The sequence below is a fragment of the Pseudopipra pipra genome, chromosome 3, assembly GCF_036250125.1.
Source record: "Pseudopipra pipra isolate bDixPip1 chromosome 3, bDixPip1.hap1, whole genome shotgun sequence".
Lineage (NCBI taxonomy): Eukaryota > Metazoa > Chordata > Aves > Passeriformes > Pipridae > Pseudopipra > Pseudopipra pipra.
The window spans coordinates 80,469,988-80,485,423 of NC_087551.1; the positions used below are offsets into that span (position 1 = coordinate 80,469,988).

The window sequence follows — 15,436 nt, forward strand, 5'->3', positions numbered from 1 at the left end:
CATTTTGTCTCACCACCTCCTGAGGTGTCACTTGAGCAAAGAGCTGGCAATTTGCTCTGGACATCTGAACAGCAAGTCCACATAGGCAGAAATGGGCCACCTCTGGGTACAGCGCCTGTGAGCTGCTGTGGCTGGGTGCGCTGGCAGCAGGGCACACCAGTCCCATCGCATTCCGGGTAGGACTTCAACATCTTGATGCGATTTTATGTAGGTTTTATTGCCAGCCTCATTTTATACCCACCAAAGCCAGTGATTTATTTAGTTTAGAACAGCTTTATTCAGAGATGTTTACCCAGAGAGTGTCCCAATATGGAGGTGTGGGAAAGGAGATTACTTACAATTTCTTTAAATTTTTTCTCTGCTTATTTTCAGCAGTCCTCTACTGAAAATAACTTGGAGCTGTGCATAAAGGCTGATTATCAAACCTATCTAGGGGATTGAGTCACACAGCTGTGCATCTAAATCTAAATTGGAGACAGTATTTTTGGATTATAGATGGCAAAATGGGAGAGGGAACAGCAGGGTGAGAAACTAAGTGAAAGTGTGACTTTTGCATAGGGCCGTGAGGTTTCATCGCCAATGCTGGCATGGAGGGAAGAAGAATCTCCTTGGCCTGAGAAAACCTAACAGCACAAACTGCATCTAGCTCTGTTAAACTCCTCAAGAAGCATGCACTAGGACAGCAGCACCACCCTTAAAAATACAGCGTATTTTGCACCTGAGGAATTCAGAGTTTGACAATTTAATAACTTTGGAAGAAGCTGCAGATGGTGTGCTCGGAAGAGTTTCTGTGACCTGCAGGAGTTGAGACCCAGAGTTGACACAGTTTCCCGATTAAGCTGAAACCAACACAATAGAGCTACCTTTTCTCCCCAAGACCCAGCCTTATAGCTTTGCCAGATTATTTTGACATGTTTTCCACACACTGAGGATTTTAGCTTTACTTGTAATAATACCTTTTAGCTTGGAAACATTGTTGATTGCAGACTCCTTCCAGAAATGAAAAGGGGAAAAAAAAAGGAAAAAAAAGAATTCATTTCCAGACACTTGAGAATAGAGGAATTGTTCAGGTGCTGAAGCCAAGGCAAAGTATTAGATGATAAGTAGGAGGCTCAAATGTTAAAAATCTCAAGGTAGGAAGATAACAATTAGAACAGGCCTTCTCTCCTCCAATACTACTGGGAAAGGATGACATTACGGTGAACCTCGTTAAAATGGAATATTCCCTACAGAGAATAATTGATGCTAGTACTACTGTCAAACTGAAGATCTGAAAGGGACTAATTATGTTTTCTACTAGGAATAACTTTCCATTTTGTCACTGCTTCCATACCTGAGCAATCCCATTAATCTCAAACATCTGAATCTCAGATCCTCTGCTTAATTTCTGCTGGGAATTGAGGGAAATAGCAAAACCAGTACTGCCAGAGCTACAGTAGCTAAAATTGATGCCCTTAAATCAGAAGAACATGTCAAAACATTCCAGGTAGTCTTTAATAACTCCTTTTAAGAAGCATGCAGATATAAGAGAGTAAGCGTACAGAAAGCAGGGTGTCTCATGGGGGGTGCTGGTTTGGCCATTCACGGCTGTGACAGGGAGCGAGGGATCCTATCCCCTTAGTCCTGTGTGGGGTGTTGGGAACACGCATAGGGCTACAAATGCGAGCTAAGAGGGAGGATGGCTCTGCTTGTTAGTGGGAAATTTCTCTCCCCTTCGGTCTCACCGTCATTAGCTCTTGACAGGGCAATGAGTTCTTCCTCCAGCTTCCATATGGCTTCTGTAGAGGTTTCTGTTTGGTCTTGACTTCTAGACTAATGGGAAGCAGTTAACTACTTCCCTTGAGTGTCAGCCTGGTAAGTCTAGGCTGTTAGAGAGAGCACACCAAGAGAAAGCATCACCTATTGTTTCAAGAGAAAGCACTGGCCAGAAATGGAGGGGATTAGCACATCGTCTACACAACTACAACTACAACAACTTTGAAGTGTTCCAGGGATATTCCCTACCTCAGTGTTTATTCTGTTCCTGAGTGCCTCTTTATGGTGGTGTGCATATTCCCCATATTGCAAAGAATGAGAGAGATGTGGGATGAATAGTTTTTAGACAACATGCTACACTGCAAGAACTTTGTCAGATGATTTAACACTGGCAAAGAGAAGATAAGTGTAATCGCTGAGAGCTGGGATGGGGGATATTGAACCACATTTTATTGGTTTATTATTATTATTATTCCACAATAAAGTGGAAGTTTTGGCAGCCTCTCTGAAGAGCATGAAGATGCCACTTACGTGATGCTATAAAAATGCAGGAGCCAAGTCCTGCATTTGCCATGCTGGAAGGGACCTTAAGAGATTATGTGACCTGGCTCCTCTGTGAAGCAGGATTAGCAAGGGCACCACTCATCTGGGAGTGCAGCCTGTGTCTCCTCTTACCCAGGGCTGCATTTTCAGGACCAGTTCCCTCCCCCTGGGTATGAGTGGTTCTGCTGCTTGCCTGCAAGCAGTGACCAGGTGCAACAGAACTAGGGAAAAATTGAAAAAAAGCACACTTGAGGAATACTGGGGTGGTTGAAAGTCTCACCAAATTCAGAATTCTGGAAAGGCTGAAGAAAATCAGAACTGAGTTCCCTGCCCTCTATCTGAACACCCTGGAAAGACATTGCTTTGAGAAACCCCAAATATAGAAGAACCAGTGGGCTGGTACAACTAAAGTTCACCAGTAGGACTCCTCCCTCAACCAAACCCAGACCCCTTCCTTTGTGTAGTCTCAGAAGCAGTATATATAACAATAATACTTTCTACTTAATGAAGTAGGTTTGTTTTTTTTTAAATAGCTGATGCTAAATATATCTTACTTATGAGGACATTAACAGAGTTTGCAGGTGCAGGAGAACAGAGCTCACATTTGATCCCCATCAGCACCATAAGAAATGGTTTTCTCCTTAGCTAGGTTATGTTTGGAACATGAAATGTCATAAAAATGCAAGGGGTTTTTTGGGTCATAAGAAGTATTTATTTTTGCCTGAATGACATTGATTTAGAAAAGAGTTTACAGGTGAAGGTATAGAGATCTCTACATGATCAGAGGCACTCCAGTTCTTTCCAAAGGTGCTGACTATATCCAAGTCCATGTGTGAATTCGGTGTGAAAGATAACGTAACTGGGGATAAATGCTACCACAAAAAGGTTAACACTGGAGGGTAATTGGAAGTAGGTGATGTATCAACATATCTGCACAAACTGATGATGAAGGATCAAAAATGTCCTCGAAATGGCTTCAAAAAAAGCTTATGCCTAAGAAGCAGACAAAATCAGCAGTTTGGGGTACTATTTTGTAGCACATCTGACAGACATGGAATAGAAATTGAATACAAATTTTGAGGGACCAGAGGAATTAGGTAAAGAGACACCATTTTGGAGACCTACTAATAGTCAGTTGTCCAGAGACATTTCTAAAGGCAACATTGATTCTGTAAGAAGCACTGACCAGCTAGATCTCTCTGTGTTGACACTTCAGTGCGGGAATGCAAGGAGCCACCAAGGAATTTTTGTCTATTTAGCTCCACTGTTAGGCACAGCCAGGATGTGACATTTATCAGTGGGCATAGCTTGCTGATGATTTTCTTACCATCATCTGGCTGGCAATCACTGGCCAAGGTCTACTTTCACATGTATTGTATACTTTAAGCTCCTTTCAACCCCATAACATGCTGTTTCCTGCCCCCCCACACTCTATCTGCCAAAAAACCTTCCAGCAAAAGTGAAAATTCCCACTGATTGATTTTCAGAATAATTTTCATGATCACGCAGTATTGCTCAGCCTTGTATTACACACAGTTTGAACCACTCATGCAGGATTTCATGCCTCATGAAACAGCTTAAAGTATTCTATCTAAAAGGGCCCAAAATTAGATCAGTGTTGGTACTGCTGAACTAGATAGTGAAATTGTTTAAAGGCTGTTACATTAAAAGTTCCATTAAGATATATGTTGTTGAATCAACAATGTAAAAACATTATGCTTAAAATACTAAAAATAAAATTACTACCATGCTTTGCCTGCTGAAGACAACAGTTTAAAAATTTATTTTATAAGTCAGTTTCAGAGAGAAAACATATTTTTCTGAAAATAGACCATGGTATCAACAGTATCATGAATTAAATACACAGAGAAGAGAGGTATTACATGCACCCAAAATATAATTTCTGAAAGAAATATATTTTTTTTCTCCCCTTCTGAATAATGCCTACTGTGTGCCTGGTTAGAAAACAATAGCTTGGTTATGAAATAATGGAAATTTTATCCATGAAAATGCCACCCTCACATTAAAATCATCACACAGCTCAGAGCGTGCTGTCTGCAAGCTTCTTGGCTATAAATGTATCAGTAAATAAGGACTATTTTACTGTGGCTCTTAACATTAGGTGAATGTCTTATTCAATGGTTGCACTAGAATGTGCTATACACGAAAAAGAGAAGATTGAATTAAGGTGCACTGTAAAAATTAAACTACAAGATGAGATAAATGCTAGCCTCCTCATTTTTAACCTACTTTTACATTTTACGTTCTAAGTTCTAGCTCCACAGTGTGTAGTAACAGCCCTACTGCTTGCTCCTGGCTGTGTGCTCCTGGAGGTCCCAGAGGTCCCAGGACACAGCTGCACAGCAGGGAGAGCCCCATGAGCTCCCCACACCTGTACCGGGGCGGTCAGTGACACAGGAGATGGTCATACCTGAAACACTCATAAAGCATGGGAGATGGATGCAACTCAACGTCATTCACTTTTGGAAAACTGCTTTAGTTAAGGGTGAAAACTCTTAGGTTTCTCTCCATCATTTGTCCCTGGCTGCTCTGGAACCACTCTTTCAATCCCTGGATTTTTCCAATGCTCCTCTGATGCCCAGGCAGAAGCACTTGCAAGGGACAGCCAGGGTGAATACAGACATAGGGAGTAATGAGATACTTGTTCCATGGTCTCAGGTCTCACAGAGTGGGATTGAGTGTGGCCAGAAGATGGTGATGAATGCCAGCCCACCTTGTCCATGAGGGAAAGCTACAGGATCGTTTTAAGTGTGACGCAGCCTGGATCTCATATACAGTGTATGCAAAAACTTCACATTGGGAAGTGTTTGCCTGGGAGAGAACCTACACTTAGCTCCAGTCACATCTGCTGAATCCCCCAAATTATAAAGGAGCCAGGATAATAGCAGTTTACCTTAGAAAACTCCCTTGGCAACCAAAGAGTAAAGAAAATGGGTTTAAGAAAAGCAAAATGTTTCAATATGGTGTGGAAGACACTTAAGTAATATTTTCTCCCCTATCTGATTTATATATTAATAACTCATTTACATTCTCAGCAGTTCCCAAACCTCTATTGGCTCCAGTTGGCATCTACAGTGCCTAAAGGATGTGGACAAAATCCCAAAACACATGCAGCGAATTTGTATAGATATCAGGGACTCAAGAAAATTGACAGGATTTTTTCTTCTAATATACTGCTGTAATTGGGCCAAGTCCTCACTTCTCCCCTGGGCTTGGTGTCTGGACCTGCCCACAATCTAGATTTAAGCTTTCCTGGTAATGTAAGGTACCTCAAGCTCAGCTTCCGCCCTGATCTTGGATGTCCCTAGGGCTTGCTGAGGATGTTCTCACTTGTTCTTCTGGCTGCCCTTCAGCAGCATTGGGCAGGGTTCTCTGCTAGCACTTATTAACAGGAACAGTTAACAGAAACAGCACGATTGTAAGTTTCCAAACATCCATGACGTGCTTTTTGACACCAAGCGAAAAAATTGCAAATATCTCCACCAGCAAATCCCAGTATATTTATCACCCACCTACATATCAAACCTGCCTCAAAACAAGCTGTGCCTAAATCTCTTGTGGCTCTAGTTTTCTTTATGATGTGTTTTTTCTTCTGTGTTTGAAAATAGTTCTTCTATTATCAAATACTTGGGAAAATAAGTAAGCTTTACTTTTGTATGACATGCATTTACTTTTAGCAGCTTAGTATATATGTTAAATCATAACTCAGAGACAAAAACCAACAGTGATAGAAAACTGGTACTTTGACACTAAATACTGTAGCCTTTTCAAACAGACAACTGGACTACACTAAGTCATTAAAAATGTCAATTGTCATTTAATATGAGAAGGTTTCAGAGCAAATTTGGCATCATTGCTGTTAATGGAAGATTTCTCCCTCTTTCACAGACACTTCTGCATCTACCAGAAAGAAGAGAAAGTCTGTGGTTGCCTCAAACTCTACAGGACAGAAATCATCACAATTAACAGGTTAAATGCAGGGCTAGTTTCACTTCTTTAATCATGATAAGAAAAATTCTATGTAGAAATTTCCCTACTTTCTTTTTACGAACTTCTCCACAAGTAGGAGCAACTAGAACTGTAGTCCCTGCCCCTAAAAATCGGACACAGCATTTTGGAACCCACCAAGGCTCAGCCAGGAAGGACAGTCCCATCATAGGAGGCCTTCTGACACCAGCCTTCAAGCACAAACTGTAATGATTTTGGATAACTACTATTTCTAGTACTAGATTAGGAATTTACTACTATTTCTTACTCTCTTTTCTTTGGTTGATGAAAATCTTTCCATTTTCTCCTAGAGAGAGTTTTGTGGACTGTTGGGCTATAACTATGTCTACATGGATACAAAAGAGGGGGATTTCTTTTGTATCCATGCATTACCTGACACAACTGGAAAATATCTGAAGAAGGAGACCATAGGCTTCCTAATAGCAAAAGGCTCAAATAGCTAATGAGACCTCCTCTTGGCCTTCCCTATGTGTCTGGTGGGTTAGCTGTTTTGAGGACCCACAGGAAGAATTCAAATATAGACAAGATGATCGCTGTTTTTCAGAGGAACAGTCTGTGTTTTAATATCCCTGAAAGCTCTCCTAAGGCTCAGCAAGAAGCTGCTGTGTGAAAGGCAGCCCAGAGAAAGGCTCATACACATACAGCAGGAAAGTGCAATTTTAACCCAGGTGAGTGCTCTATTCATACAAGCTCCTAATGCATAATTTGTCCAACTATTCAGGAATTTCAGATATTTGTTTCAGTCCAGTAAACAAAACCAGTGATAATCTGGGCTCTTAATTCAAGAAGATAATTTGATTTTTAGCTGTCTATTACACTGTGCAGTTCACACTCACACCGTGCAAAGTTTTTATCAAATATTTACAGCTCCGTGAGAACGCTTGGCTAGTTTATGAAATATAACAGCTCATCAAAAAGAGAAAGGTGGATTCTTGACTGTCACAACTCAGGGAAACGCAAATTGTACAGAAAACCACCTGAGCAGCAACAGCTACCACAGCAAGCAGCATCAAGCAGAGAGCTGGGTGCATGTGTGCACCCAGCTGGACCACTTCACTTTGGTCAGAGCAGGCACATGATGTTCTGACCCTGAGAAGCCTGGCAGAATCAGTTGGAAAACATCTAGTAAAGAAAAAGTATGTGTGCCCGCTTGTAACCCACTTCAGACCTCACTCAGTTTGAAAATTGGGCGATAACTACTGAACCTAACCTATTTCAGCAGTTTAAGAATTACTTTGTTTTGTTATTTCGGTCCTTTAATGAATTGTCATTGTAAATGGATCAAAATTAAGTTATTGGCTGTATAAACCTGTGAATTATGCCTGTGTATTACAATCGCCCACTCCCACGACAGGATCTTGCCGGGCAGCCAACTTCAGTTTTGCACCTTTGGATTTTTTGGGATGTGAAGTTAAGACACAGCACAGATACAGTTTTGCTAAGCTCCAGGTATTTTCCCTCATGCAGAACTTCTCATACATGAGAAATGCTACTAATGAAAAACCTTACTGTAAGAATGTGGTGTTGATGGGAAGCTGTCCATTTTAAAATTAAGATATTAATTTGACTGGCAGTCATTGTGTGTTTGCAAGTCAGAAAGACATAGTTACAGCCCAACAGTCTACAAAACTCTCTCTACGAGAAAACTGAAAGATTTTCATTAACCAAACACTTGAAGCAAGGCAGAGAACATTTAATTCTGTGAAACACAGAATAGTGGAATTATCCCGGCAATTTACATGTGAGCTCTGAGTCAGTGCTTTCAGGCAGGGAATAATTCCACATATGCATCCCAGATGAAACAGGACCATAAATCTCTTTCTGAATGGTACTTTTCAGCTTATATGCTTGGCTTCAAATTCATCTCCTACAGGAAAGACACTCAGAGACAGAAGCAGCTCCAGGCCCAACCCATGGAGCACAGTTCAAGAGAGCATTTTGCTATGATGACATGCTGCCACAGCACAGGTAGCTGCAAAAACACCTAGAGGCATGAAGAAGGTGTCTGTAGGGACAGGAGAGAGCCAAGGGCTCAGGTAGCCCATACTGGGATTGGGCTGTCCAACTTGGAGAGATGGATATGTGTCTGACCCCTTCTCTGAAAGCTCTTCCAAAGAGATGCTGCTACATCTGAAATGCAGGTTCATTAAAGGGATCCATCCTGGCCTTCCATGACTTCTAGCTCTTAAATAGGCATAAATTGGTAAATCAACTGCAGCATAATTAGAAGCTATCAGCATGATATTCCCCCAGGATATCCAAACTTGGAAAGTCTTTCAGGAAAAGAAGGATAATTCTGCAAGGGTGGTGCTGGAGGTCTCAGTGCAGCCTGTTCCCTGCCAACCTGAAGCTGTGGCATTTGGCCAGAAGTGTGAAAGAAGAGGGTTTCCAGTGGTAGCAACCAAGTGGCAATGCTGGGGGCTAGCAATGTGCTGCCCTAGCTTTTAAATCATATTTGGTGAGCTGCTGATATTGTACCACCATGCCTTTTTGAGAGTACTGCATAGATTGAATAAGCTTTTTCATTTTTAGGATCCCAGACAGACCCCTGAGAGGACATGGGTAACCCTCAGAAGCAATTTTACTATGAGCTTCTGCAACAGACAAATACTTGATTTGCCTGCTTCCAGTGGAGATGTCCTTTTGTGTCTTCCTGCAAGAGTGAGGCTGAGCAGGGAAAGGTTGCACCCCATGTCCCACAAGCTCTTTGGTAAGGGAAGTAGCCAGCCCTTGTGGGTAATGAAGAAGGAAACTCTGGCAGTGCAGAGTGAAATCCAGAGCAGAGGCAGGAGTGGAAATGTCCCCTGGCCACAGCAGTGGGATAAGGAGGTGCTTTCCCTGCAGGTCCAGGGAGAGCAAGCAGACTCTATAGCCCAAGAAACTGCCACCTAACTGAAAGGATTCAGCCAGCAAAGGCAACAGAAGGGAAACTGGCATCCAGGAAGACTCAGTCAGCAGCCACAGCCTTGGCAACTGCCATGTGTAAGACTAAGCCCTGTCTTTAAAAGGGTGGTCTTCGTTTCGGCATTTTGCCTTCTTGTTTCTGGATGTGAAGAAACAGTAAGCAAAAGGGTTGTTCCATGTGAGGAGTTAGATGTTGTGGCTGATCAATGTGCTTCCTGGAATTCTATATAATTTAAAGGCCCAAATACTTATGTCCAAGATGACTTTGCTGTCTGTGGGACAAAGAAAGATATCCCTTTGTAGTAGGAGCTCCCTGTTACAAAAGCACCCTTGCCAAGTCCTACCCAAGCCCAGGATATCTAAGGACACCCTGTGACTCTTTCAGGGTTATCTCCTTGCCTGGATGGGAGTACAGCTGCTGCTATGAATGTGACTGAGCCTTTAGAAACTTTTTCCATGGGAAGTTTCTCAGCAGTCCAGCACACTGGTATCTCTAGGGCTTGAGCCCATGCTGGCTTCACAGGGAGAAGATAACACCCTTCCTCTTTTAGAGATCTGGGGGCTATGAGCATGTCCTGCTTCAGTCCACTCTTCAGGTTAAAAAGCCTGATGAATCTCCCTCAGACCATATTTTTAAGCCCTTCCTTGCACGCTTACCAGGTAGCTGACACACTGAACAGCTGTGTCCTCAGCTGGCAGAGTCCTCCAGCCAAGATCTCACCGATGCCTACTCGCAGGACCAAATCCCACCACATGTTTTGTAGGGTGCAATCCTCCTTGTGCAGCCCTGTGAGATGTCAGGCTTCCTCTCAGCACTGCTTTTTATTTCTGCAGAACTTCTACCAGGCAAGCTGCTTCCCATACTACATTTGTGCAGCAGATTATTCCCAGGTCAGCATGATGCTTCCCACCTGGCGCTCCTCATCTCACTTCTGCAGATCACATCTCCACCTCAGTTACATTCAAATTCTGACCTTACCTGCACCTGCAGAACTTCCTGCAGAGACCTCCACAGACTCCACATTTGTTGCTGCCAGGATTGTCAAGAGCATCAAATTATCTATGTAGAAAGGTTCAGAAGGGCTACTCCACCATCTGTTTGCAGAAGTAAAACCTTGGGCATGTAGTTAATTTTACACAGGTCAAACCCTGTTGAATTTATGAGGGCTGCCCCTAAGCAGCTGTATTTACATACATGATCTTATGGAGAAATAGGTGCTGGCGTTTTTAATACACTAGTTACTTTATTAAGGAGAACCAGACTGATATTTTTTTAGTCAAGTTGTGTCAGGGATTAGTTTGACAGACTTAATGTAATTAGATGGAGATGAGTTTGGCCTGGTGACTTTTACTTATTGTGTCCTCCCACTGTTTGACCAATGACTCTCCAAATAGCTTTGAACTGATTTAAGACTTTTCTCACTGTTTACTTTGAGATTTTTTTCTTCCTTTTTACTATACATGACTACTCCCTTTGTGTCCTGGAAGAGATCCTCATGTCTTAAATGTCACTCTTACAGGAAGGTTATGATAAATCCAAACCCCTCAGTCAGAAGAGGGGCTGCTGCCAGGTTCCCATTCTACTCACTAATGCAATTGCCAGTAAGGGACACCTGGATTTCAGCAGGCATACCAGGATCAGGGATACACGAGTTTTAAAGCCAACATCCACTGTCTTTAGGTGGCCATGTGGTGAAGCTGGTGGGTTTTACAGTAAAAGAAAAAAAAAAACAACAACAAAGCTCCAGGGACATCATCAAAAGCAACAGGCTAACACAGAACTGTGAAATCAACACTGCTTCTGTCAGTACACTCCTCAAATTGTTAAAGAACAATACAAGCGAAAGTGCATCTTAACTTTATTGGAGCTTGTAAGGTAGGCATATTTATCTGCATCCTGAAAAGAATGGGAAGATACCCAAGGATACAGATGATTTCAGCATGTACAGGATTTCATCAGCAGAGGTACCATTTTCTAATTTCATAGGAATAAAAGAGTACCTTGCAGAAGAACCAAGCTACTTAGAAATAAATGCTAATCCTTGGACATCTTAATTATATAATGTTTTCTTTCTTCATGCTGGAAAGTGCTCTGGTTCCTGACAACTATCTATCTATCGGATGCCTGACAATAATCTGGTTTTGGTGCTTGTAAATGAATTGCAGATCATAGTCTTACCAAATAAGAGATTCTCTATGTGCTTGCACTTTTAAAATTGGGTAGAGCATATGAAAGCTACCCTCCCAAGTCCTGGAGTTTGAGAGGTGACTGAAATGCAAATGTAGGCTGAAGCCAGCCCTCGATCATGGAGGGCTACTGGCTCTTAGGAGGTTGTAAGCTGCATTTCAAGACAGTCAAGAACTGCTCACCCCATATTTACAGACCTCCTAAAAAATCCACAGGAAAAATCCACAGCGCTAGTGATTACCTAGTTCTGTGCAGAGAGACTGATGATGCTGTTCAGTCCACGTTTTCCCTGATTTGGTTTGCCTTGAACTTTTGAACGACTGTGATTCATGTGACTGAATGCTTCAATGAGCAGTACTTAAGCCCTGGTTTTGAGAAATGCAGAAGCACATTTGCCTTCAGCCTTGCCTTCAGCAGCTCAGTAATTCCACCGAAGCTCATGACACCTAAGCCCCCACATGAATTTAACAAGCACTTTGCTATGTGGATGCCATACTTACAAGTTTCTCCATGGCAAAGTAGTGCTATTTCTATATCATCGGAGTTACAGATTGGTGTGGGTTTTTTCTGGTTTTGTTTGTTTGTTTGCTTTGTTTTTAAACTTAGAGCCCTAGTACACCCAGATTACATGCCAATTCCTTTCTTTTGAAGCTGAACATTTCAGAATTTTTTCAGTAAGAATCCCAGCCACCAGGAAATAAACACAGATGAAATTCCTTATGCTTTTAATAGCCCATTATTTAGAGTCAGCATGAACCCAAATAATGGACTTTAAGTGTAAGGTTGGTTACAAACAACAAATGAACTAGCCCTGTTCTCTGCCCCCTATCTCTCTACACATCTATATTGAAGGAGACTCCAGACTGTGACTAAAGGAAGGTGTCTATTCCACCTGATGCTCGTTTTGGGTCATAAAGACCAACAGGTAGATCGACAGTCCAACAGCTGTATGTCATGCCCCTGGAGGTCCAGTCCTGAAGCGAGAAGTACAGTCTACCTCGTACAGTACTATTTTCACATCCTGTGAATCATTCCACCACTCAGCCCCCACCCAGGCATGGGAAAGCAGAGCACTGCCCTTTCTACCTATTGAGAGAAAGGGCCGGTATTTTAAAGACAACCTCACACCAACACGAATAGCGATTGGGGACACCTGGACAACCCTGAAGAGCACGCTGCTTACCGGGACAACGGGAGCGCTGGGCGCCGAGGGGAAGCCGCGCTGGGCGGGATACCCCCGCTACTCACTCCCGCTCCACGGTTCCCACGGACACCGGAGCCGCGCAGCCCTCAAGGACACCTTCGGGAGCTGTCTCAAGCTCACGAAGGAAAACTTAGGAGTGACTACAGGGCGGCAGCCTGCTGCCTGCCCGCTCCTGTGCTAACGAGGTTTCCCCTTGCAGCCCGTCTCCTCCGGGCAGCAGCGGGGGATGCCAGATGAGGCACCCTGTACATTCCTGCAGCTCCCTGAGACCCCCGCACTGTCCCGTCCCTCCTCCCGCAGCTGCCCAGCCTCAGGCACTCACCTGGGCTCAGGCGGTAGCGGCTCCTGCTGCCCCTAGGCGGGGGTCGCCACCCCGGGAAGGGGATGTTTGGGACGATCCGAGCTCCGTCGCCTCCCCGTAGCGCGGCAGCCGCCAAGTGCTGCGCTACCCCCCGGCACTGGGATTTATCGGCGGCGGAGGGGTGGGGGGGAAACGCCGTGCGGATCCACTTCGGGGCGCGCCGCGACTGCGGGCAGCGCTAGCTGCCTTCCCGCCCCCCCTGGGCGGGGGGAGCCGGCGGGGCCGGGCCAAGGCAAGGATGAGGATGCGGCAGCTCCGCTCCTCTCCGCTCCGCGCCGGCGGGGACACGGCACCGGCACCGCCCCCGCCCGGCCGCGCCCGCCAGGGGGCACCGCCGCCCGCCCACAGCCGGGGGAGCCGCGGGGACACCCGGCCAGGCCCGGCCCCGGCCCCCGCCCCAAGCCGCCGCCTCTCCCCGCTCCCCGGCGTGGCTGCAGCCGCTGCTCAGGCACGACTGTCGCCGCTGTCCGTGCCAGCGATGCGCGGGGGCTGGGCCCCTGTCGGGGGCGCTCTCGCTGCCCTGTCGGGGCGTGGGTCGGCGGGCGGCTGCCGCCCTGCCTGGAGCCCGGCTGCGGGGCTGGGTCACCCCGCTCCCAGCTGGAGCTCAGCCCACGCTGGTGCGGGCAGCGGCGCGGAGAGTGGGTGTGTCGGCGGGCAGAGCGCTTACGAGGGCTAGTACCTGCTGCGGTGACTGTCTGGGAACCTGGAGCCTGCTTGGGGCTTGCCCGCTCCTCGCAGCCCGTCCGTCAGCACCCTGTGCTGACCGGTGCTGGAGACGCGCTCCTGGAGCAGGCGGGGCTGTGGTGTGAGCCATGTGCGTTTGCGAGCGTGTTTTGTGATTGTAACATTGCATCCACGCTGTCTGAGCACACCGGAATGAAGTCGCTCAGTTCTACATTGTATAACCTGTACGGAGTGACAGATACCCTATGGAAGTACCCCAGAGAGAGTTTAGAGGCCATTAATGATTCAAAATCAAGTAGCTGTTCCCTCTGAGAATGACACGATTTCTACCAGCAGTGTTTACATTGCCAAATGCAACTGTGATGCTATATTTCTGCCAAAACAGGTAGGATGGAAGCTTCCCCACACATCAGACAATTGGTATAAAAATGCTACAGGACAGTCTTGAAAGGTTTCTGCTTTTCTAAGCAAGGATGGATGCATGGGATACAAGGAAAACAATAAGTGAAGAATGGAAGTAAAAGAACCTCTGCTTTGTCTAAGAAAGTTGTCACTAACCAGAAATCATATTATTTTGCACAGCTGTAGATACTTGTGGTTTAATGTGGAGTGTTGTTTGTTTAAAAATCCTTCCACTAAGTCTCTGCTCCTGTCTCTCCTACTTTAGCGAAGGATACTCTCACAGAATCCTGATGGACAAAATGTCCAGCCCACAGCTGGATAAACACATCATGTGGTGGGTGAGCAATTGGCTCACAGGTTGAGCACAGAGGGTAACAGTGAATGGGGTAACATTAGAGTGGTGACCTGTCACTAGTGGGGTTCCACAGGGCTCCATCTTGGGCCCTGTGCTCTTCAACATCTTCATAAATGATTTGGACACAGAATTGGAAGGGGTACTCAGCAAGTTTACAGACAACACAAAACTTGGAGTAGCTGTTGACTCCCTCGAAGACAGGGAGGCCCTGCAGAGAGACCTTGACAAATCAGAGGACTAGCAATCACCAACCATATGAAGTTCAACAAGGGAAAGTTCTGGATTCTGCCCCTGGAATCGTGTAACCCTGGATGTACGTAAAGACTGGGGAATGAGGTGCAGCAGTGTCATAGAAAGGCACCTGAGGGTCCTGGTCAGTGGCAAGCTGAACATGAGTCAGCAGTGTCCTGGCAGCCAGGAGGGCCAACTGTGTCCTGGGGGCATCAGGCAAAGCATCACCAGCTGGTCAAGGGAGTTGCTTGTCCCGCCCTGGTCTCCACTGGTGCAGCCTCACCTTGAATATGAGGTGCAGTTTTGGGCGCCACAGTATAAGAAAGATATTAAGCTACTGGGAAGTGTCCAAAGGAGGGCAATGAAGATGGTGAAAGGCCTTGAGGGGAAGCTGTATGAGGAGCAGCTTGGTCTGTTCATCCTGGAGGAGACTGAGGGGAGACCCTCACAACTTCCTCGTGAGGGGAAGAAGAAGGGCCGATACTGATCTCTTCTGGTGACCCCTGACAGGTCCTGAAGGAATGGCCTGAAGTTGTGTCAGAGGAAGTTTAAGTTAGATATTAGAAAATGGTTCTTCACCCAGAGGGTGGTTGGGTACTGGAACAGGCTCTCCAGGGATATGGTCACAACACCAGGCCTATCTGAGTTCAAGAAGCATTTGGATGATACTCTCAGGCACATGCTGTGACTCTTGGGGATGGTCCTGTGCAGGGCTAAGGGTTGGACTCAATGATCCTTTTGAGTCCCTTCCAATTTGGCATATTCTGTGATTCTATCCTG

General features: G+C 45.3%; 1 protein-coding gene across 4 annotated transcripts in view; it reads right to left on the reverse strand.

Annotated features, from left to right (window-relative positions):
• Nucleotides 1–13,362, reverse strand: part of HTR1E (5-hydroxytryptamine receptor 1E) — a 39,058-nt gene extending 25,696 nt beyond the window's left edge. For all 4 annotated transcript variants that reach the window (XM_064650051.1, XM_064650050.1, XM_064650048.1 and 1 more), the window contains exon 1: nt 12,946–13,362. The gene's annotated coding sequence lies outside the window, so the exon portion shown is untranslated. The remainder of the gene's footprint in view (nt 1–12,945) is intronic.
• Nucleotides 13,363–15,436: the final 2,074 nt, after the last annotated feature.